Below are 7,256 nucleotides of genomic sequence, written 5' to 3' on the forward strand. Positions count from 1 at the left end.
CTCGCGACGGTGGCGTCCGGCTGCTTCCGGGGTTTGGCTCTGCCTAGATCTGCTGCGGTGGTTGCCGTCTCCTGCGTTGGTGGCAGGGTGGCGGCCCCCCAGGCTCCGGCGTTCGTCCGTCTCGGCGGCAGCGGACGTGAGTTGGCCTCCTCGCTGGCCGGCGTGGTGTTGGGCGGCGGAGAGGCTGCTTGCGGGGTGTCGGCCACTTGTGGTCGGCCTCACGGCGGCGCAGTGAAGCTTCTGTTTCCTGGCGGGCAAGGTGGCCTCCGGGCGGCGCTTTGGCGGCTCTTGGCGGCGGGCGTCGGCGGAGGGAGCGGCTGCAGGGCGGCGCTTCAATTCAGGCCAGAGCTAGGCCTGCCGCGGGCCAGACGGGCCCGTGGTGGGTGGCGTCTCGGCCTTCCGGTTCGGCTTCTCTGAGGCGGTGGTTTTCGTTGCATGCCTCGGTGGCAGTGTGGCACCATCCCCTAGGCCCGCTGGCCGGCGTGGTGTCGGGTGGCGTGTGCCTGCTTGCGATGTGCCGGCTTCTGGCCAGTGGCGTGGCTGCGAGGGTCGTCGCCTCTTTCTCAGCCATCAGCCCGCACCTGTTCGCCGGCCGGGGCTGACAAGTGCCATGGTTCCGCGGTGGCGGCCATGGTGGTGACGCGCTTCCCACGCGGGAAGCCGTCGTGGTTGGGTGTGGAGCCCTCTGTCTTGCCATCGGTTTCGAGAGGACGCCGCTTCCGTCCGTGCTGGTGTGCCCCATGGTTATGCAGATGGCGGCCATGGGTGCGGTCTCCTCTCCGTTGCGAGGTGAGCCGTGGCAGTAGTGGTGGTGGCGTCTTCTTGCCGGTTGCTAGGCTCCGGTGTCGGGTTCTTGGTGGGGTTCTTTGGCGCGCGGCGGGTTCTCCATGCGAGAGTAATCTATGGGTGTCTCTGCCTTCGATGCCCTTCGACTTCAGCAGGTGGCACACAGGCGTCGTGGCGTCGTCTCGGCCGCGCGCGACCTTTCGGCCACACCCTCGACACAGGTGGTGTCGGTGCGTAGTGTGGTCTCGGATGCGCGCTGCCCTTCGATTACGTCGATGGTGCAGTGCCGGTGCTGGGTCTCGGCGGACCAAGGCCGTTCGACTACTCCGGCGAGTCCTCGAGCTGGGTTGTCCCTCCTTCATGTCCTTGGGGCTCTTCCTCGTGATTGATGTGCCTGGGTCGCGATGAGATTTCTCATCGGCCAACCGTCCCCAGGTTGAGGGGTGTCATTTGGATCTTGCTCATTAGAGCGTTGCTATATATATGAACCTTATTTCCATCTTTTGTGTCATACATAGTCATGTTGTGATATTCAAGCTGTATTCTACCCTTGTATCCTGTGCACAGTGTGTGTATGTGTGAAGTGCACAGGAAGGTGAAGCACTCAGGCCTGGAAAGCCTACCGTGAGCCTTTGAGGTGGGTGTTGTGTGCATGGGCGTGTCGAGCTGTTGCTTGGTCTACCCATATGCTTGGGAATGCGAGGCGACCTCACGGTCCTTTGTAGTGACCTCATGCACATAAACCCCTCTTACCTGCGCGCTCTGGGTTTTCCTACTCATGGGGCTTACAGACTTGTGTCACACTAATTTGAATTGCTATCGTTTATATATATATTTTTGAGAATTGACCACTCTTTATTCTATTAAAAAAAACAGTACAAACGCAGACGGTCACATACACGTGTATACACTCAGCAATATGAACACACACACGCACACCCTACCTCTATGAGCACCTCCTGAAAACGAACCTCTCTCCTGTAACCCATACCTAGATCCCTAATCGGTGAGTTTTTTTCAAAAATGTAATCTTCCACCGACTCATCGCCTCTTTTACACAAACGCGATCAAATCCGAGCCCCCATCCCCCTTTTCATCGATGGCTCCGTTCTCGACCCTCCTCCTTTTGCATCGCGCCATGGCGTCGCCCGCTTCAAACCCTTTTTTTAACTTTTGAGTGGCATAGTTTTTAGTGAATTTTTTTCATATCTAACAGAAATTATGTTGTTCACTTGAATGTGGCTGATTGCTATGTGCAGTCATCTTTATATTCGTTTACACGTGAACTTAAAATACATACCTATTTATTTGTTGAACTAATTAACTACTCCTATAAGGTATTGTAGTTCCGAAGAGAAGCACGGATTCTAATCATACTTGCCACCACAGTACAAAACACGATTCTCATGTAAACATTATATCTGTGATCCGCGCAACAGCTTTCAAGTATATTATCATCCATTTACGGGGATATAGTTCTAGGCTATCTATAATTTGGCCTCCTGAACTGAACTCCATTTGGGCAGAAAAAAAAACCACCTGAACGCCTGAACTGTTACAGTTATATTCAGATCGTTGGCCTGATTGCAAAGCAGGAAACAAATGGAATGGAAATTCCTCTTCTATCGTTAAAGAGGATTGACGAACGGCAGGCCTCTGTCCCATCGCGTGGCCATCGCAAACGGAGCTGGAGGGAGCAGCGGCCGACCTTGCCGTGCCCCTGCCCTGCCTTCTGCCCGAGCTCGCCGCGCCCGTCCCCTGCCGGAGCTCCCGCGGCCATCCTTTGCTCCAGCTCGCCCGCGGCCGTCTCCGCCTGATCTCGCCCGCGGCCGTCACTGCCCGAGCTCGCCGTGACCGCCACTGCCATGGCCCGCGCACGGGCGTCCTGCCGGAGCTCGCAGCGGCCATCCCCTGCACGAGCTTGCCCGCGGCCGCTGCCTGCGCCTGTTCGCTCGCGCGCTTCGCTCGTCCTTTGCCGGAGCTCGCCGCGCTTGCTCGCTCGCGGAGCTCGCCCATGCTGCACCTCGCCCGCGGCCGCTGGAGCTTGCTTCGCCCATCCCTGCCGAGGTCGCCCGCTTCCGCCACCCGGGGCTGCTCGCTCGCGTGCGCCGCTCGTCCCCTGTAGGACACAATCGTTGTTGCTGGTTGTCGCTTGGTAAGAAATTGAGAGTCAGGCAATGGACGACGCGTTGCTGATGATCCATATCCCCCGCATGCCTGAATGCGTTCAGTCGTTACAAATTTCCTTCTTGATCTTGATCCCTGTTCCTGGGGATTAGCTGGGGGGATTGTTCGGCGAGAGGAGGCAGGAAAGAATAAAAGAAGACAACCGTGAAACGGCGGGAATCTCGCACGAGGGGCGCTGGCGGCGGCTGCCTGGCCGGAGGGGCGCTGGCGGTCGGCGAGCGCCTGGCCGGCGGCGGGAGGGCGCGCAGAATGGTCTCTGGCGGAGGGGGCCTGGAAGAAGTGTCCCTGGCGGCGGGATGCATTACGACGACGGGAGCCGCGCAGGAGGAGCGCCGGCGGCGCGGGCCTGGCGCGGTGTGCACCGCGTGGGTCGTCTCCTTTCGCGCAGAGCAGTTCTATGCCTGCTCTCGGCTAGCGGAGAAAAAAGAAAAACGAAACGAACCAACCGGTATACAATGGCTTTAGCAGTATTATGCGATTTGGTGGGAAGGTAAAATGGTCCAAAAAAAGCGTTGACGAAAATTTTGGCAGAAACCAACGGACCAAACCACGGAAACGTTATCTCCTTTATTATTAGGTATAGACTAGGAAAATTGTCCGTGCGTTGCAACGGAAGTGAAAATGAATGAAGAAAATACAAAAGAATCATGTTTGTTTTACCTCATCACAAAGTCCTACTCGATGCCCTTCTCGCCCACCTTGAGTACAACAATGTGATGACGAAACACCGTTGATTGAGATCCTACCAGTGATCCACCTCAACTCCGCAGTGAAGTCCGGACGTTCACCGTCAGCGCCATCGGATGCGTTGTTGGCAGTGTAAGCCGGCATGCCTTCCGCAGGCCACCGTCACCACAAGGCATACCCCTTCCTCGAGGCCACGTCTTTCCAGCCGAGGCAGTAGATAACCACTGCACCGGCCGCCAACCTACCCTTGGCCTTATATATCAAAAAATAAGTTATGTGTTACAATGGTGAATATTTTTATTAAATTCTTAGGAACATATATTTACCAAAAAGATAGTGTGACTAACGCGTTCCAATACCTAGAAAATCTATTTAATAGTTTAGACATGCATAGAGAAAGCTTTAAGATTTCAGTGTGAATAAATTAGAATGGTTTACTTCACACTTTGAGAAACAAATACAAGCTAGCTATTCATAAAAGGAAATAAAGCTATTCAGCAAGTGCACATAAGAAACGCCTGGTGTAAACTCTGGCTATCGATAGTGTGGAGCTGGCTTGGCACACCTTGTTGTGGTGGACGACCAGCACGCCCGGTTGTACGTCGACCTGCGACGGATGAGCAGCGACGCGATGCCCCGTGCTCGCGGCGGCGTAACGCGGCAGCTGTAGGAACGGGCCGGTTGCCGAGGCCGCGCGTGGCTGACAGAGAATGGCAGCATGCATTGGCTGCAGGCCTCACAAACCTCAGCACTGCTGTGCAGAGCAGTTAGCCCGTTTTACCATATGCTTGGACGATCTCTGTGCTGCAAAATAACCTGATCTGGTGCCCGGCACTACTGTATGGTCTAGATTTAGAGGCATTTTAAAGTGCCCCAATAGGTAGCTAAAGTGCCTCTAATTATTTTTAGGGGCACTATGAAAAGTGCCCCGGATGCTTGTGTCCCTAATTAAAATAGGGGCACTTTGAATGAAATGTTCCAAATACATTTAGGAGCACTTTGAGATCTGCCTCTAAAGGTTTTTAGGAGCACTTTGAGATTTGCCCCAAAAAGCAGTTTAGGGGCACTTTGAGATGTGCCTCTAAAAGTTTTTAGGGGTACTTCGAGATGTGCCTCCAAAAGTTTTTAGGGGTACTTCGAGATGTGCCTCTAAAAGTTTTTTGGGGTAGTTTGAGATGTGCCTCTAAAGGTTTTTAGAGGCAGTTTGAGAACCGCCCAAAAAGCTTTTAGGGGCACTTTGAGATCTGCCCCAAAACACAATTAGCCGCAACTCTAAAAAACGCCACAAAACACAATTAGAGGCAAATCTAAGAAAATGCTTCAATCTAACAATACATCAAATATAAACAGCAATGTACCCACATGATTCAAATATACAAATGTACCAGAAAAGTATTCAATCATGTAATACATATATACTAAGACCATTAAGGGGCGCCTTGTCGCGCCCGTCCATCTTAAAAGGAAGAACTACATAATGTTAAATAAAATTTAGACATTAAATTTTTGAAATACTCCCTCAGTGCAGAAATATAAGACGTTGAAGAAAAAGTTCTGACCAGGCGAAAACATGCAAAATGACATCGCTACCCCTAAATTTGACTCGATCACCCCGGGTGTCTTCCACCTCCGCCCCGAGCGTCGTCCTCTTCCAGATCTCGTCGAGCGCCCCAACCCAGCCCAGCGATCTTCCCGCGAAGCCTCAACCGAGCGAATCCGCTTCCTTCCCCGCCCCATCCAGAGCCCCAGGTCCCTGCTCTCCTCGGTCCCAGGTCACCTGAGTCCTAGGTTTCCTGACTGGAGACACCTGATCCCCATCTCGCAGACACCGGATCTGGAGCACCAGGTCTCCCAGGCCGGAGCGGAGAGGCGGGCGTAGGGAGCAGCGGAGTCCGGGGTGAGGGCAGGGAGCATCGATGGCAGCAGGGAACGTGCGGCAGCATTGGGGACGGCCTCGCTGTGATCCTGCAGGTAAACAAGCAGCAAGTGAACAAGTATTGGAAGCAATTCCAGTAGTTCATGTTGTTGTGAGGAAGAAAAGGCAGTGTTGTTAGGAGTAGAACTAGCTATAAAGTTATCTGCAGTGAACACCAGCAGATTGGATAATCAACACGCATGTCCTGCACAAGCATGGATTGCTGCTAATGAATGTCCTACACAAGCATGCCTGAATAATTCATGAGAAAAACTCATATGTGCAGTACGTAGTGCCAGTCTGAATATTCTGATACAAAACACACAGTGACATGAGAAAACACAACACAATCCAGAAAAAATACTCCAGTATAGGACCTATACTTATTGTCACAACATCTATGATACTAGTGCTAGGACCAGAATACAACGTTAGTCTCCTGAACTAGAATAAGAATACCTAGAGTAAAGGTCTGAATGAAATCCACTCATGTCACAGAACATGATTGCTACCAGCCTACCATGAGACAAAGTACTTGAGTTTAGAAGAGCATAATTCAAAGAAGTAAATGCAAACTGTAGATACAAATAATGATCAAACTAGGACACGTTTTGTTACCATGGATACATCATATATCTATATACAGTAGTTGACAAAATAAGATCTAAGGTTGTAAACACATTGCACTTTGTTCTAGAACTAGAATAATGAACATTATCGGTAGCAATTTAAGTACTAAAGCTTAGATTGCAAATTGCAGCTCGAAGCAAGATTAGCATTGACTACTGGGAGAGTTGGGAGGAAGCATACCCGAAGGCTCCGGTATTCCATGCCTGGGAGACCTTGTTGCTGTCCCCGATGCAGGAGATGTTGTCGCCCAGCTGCACTCCAGGTCTGATAGATCCGTCGAGTTCGTTCACCTCCAGGTTGATCATCAGTGTGCGTCGCCCAGCTCGCGTTCCCGGAAGCCGGACGCCGTCTCCTAGCCAAAAGCTCATCCTGGGCTTCACCAGGAGGCGCTAGAGCAAATTTGAGTAATGTTCAGTAATGGAAATTTCAGTATAAATTTCTGCAGCTCATATAATCCTTGAGATTAATTTTGCTCCTGTAGTACAATACTTAAACTTTCAAGACCTGATTAATTTACTGAAACCAACAAGTGGCATATTAGTGCAGATCGAAGTGGCACTTAGAAACCAACAAGTGGCTACCTCCCAGGCAAGTACGGCCAATGCGAGAAGAGTAATGATCCGGACTGCTGTGAGAGCAACTCTAACAGAGCCCGTAAACCCCGCCGGAACCGAACTTTTCCGGCGGATTTACGGGTTCGGGCCGAATGTGTCGCAGATCAGTGACCGAAAAGATGGGCCGGCCCGTAAAATAAGTTCGGGGGCCCGAACTTATCTCCAAACGGCCCCTATTAAAAGGGTTCGCGGAGGGGAGTTCGGGTCGCAAACCCTACTCCCCTCCGCCGCTCGTCTCCTGCCGCCAAGCACCATCTCCGGCGAGCAATCCAGCGAGCCCCAGGCAGCAATCCACCGGCCGACGGTGGGCGATGGCGTCCCGAGGCGGCTCCGCAGGCCGTGGCGCTGGATTGGGCGTACGGCAACGCCGGCGAGGGCTCCTCGTCCGGCCAGTCAAGCCGCGCACCGCGGCTCCCCGTCGCGGACAGCAGCGACGA

The 7,256-nt window shown here is 52.7% G+C and overlaps 1 long non-coding RNA gene across 1 annotated transcript; it reads right to left on the reverse strand.

Annotated features, from left to right (window-relative positions):
• Positions 1-5,203: 5,203 nt before the first annotated feature.
• Positions 5,204-6,526, reverse strand: LOC124699752. Its single transcript, XR_007001504.1, has 2 exons — positions 6,386-6,526; positions 5,204-5,625 (listed from the first exon to the last, which is right to left on the reverse strand). It is a non-coding gene; the product is annotated as an uncharacterized LOC124699752 (long non-coding RNA).
• Positions 6,527-7,256: the final 730 nt, after the last annotated feature.

This window comes from Lolium rigidum, chromosome 3 (genome assembly GCF_022539505.1).
Source record: "Lolium rigidum isolate FL_2022 chromosome 3, APGP_CSIRO_Lrig_0.1, whole genome shotgun sequence".
Lineage (NCBI taxonomy): Eukaryota > Viridiplantae > Streptophyta > Magnoliopsida > Poales > Poaceae > Lolium > Lolium rigidum.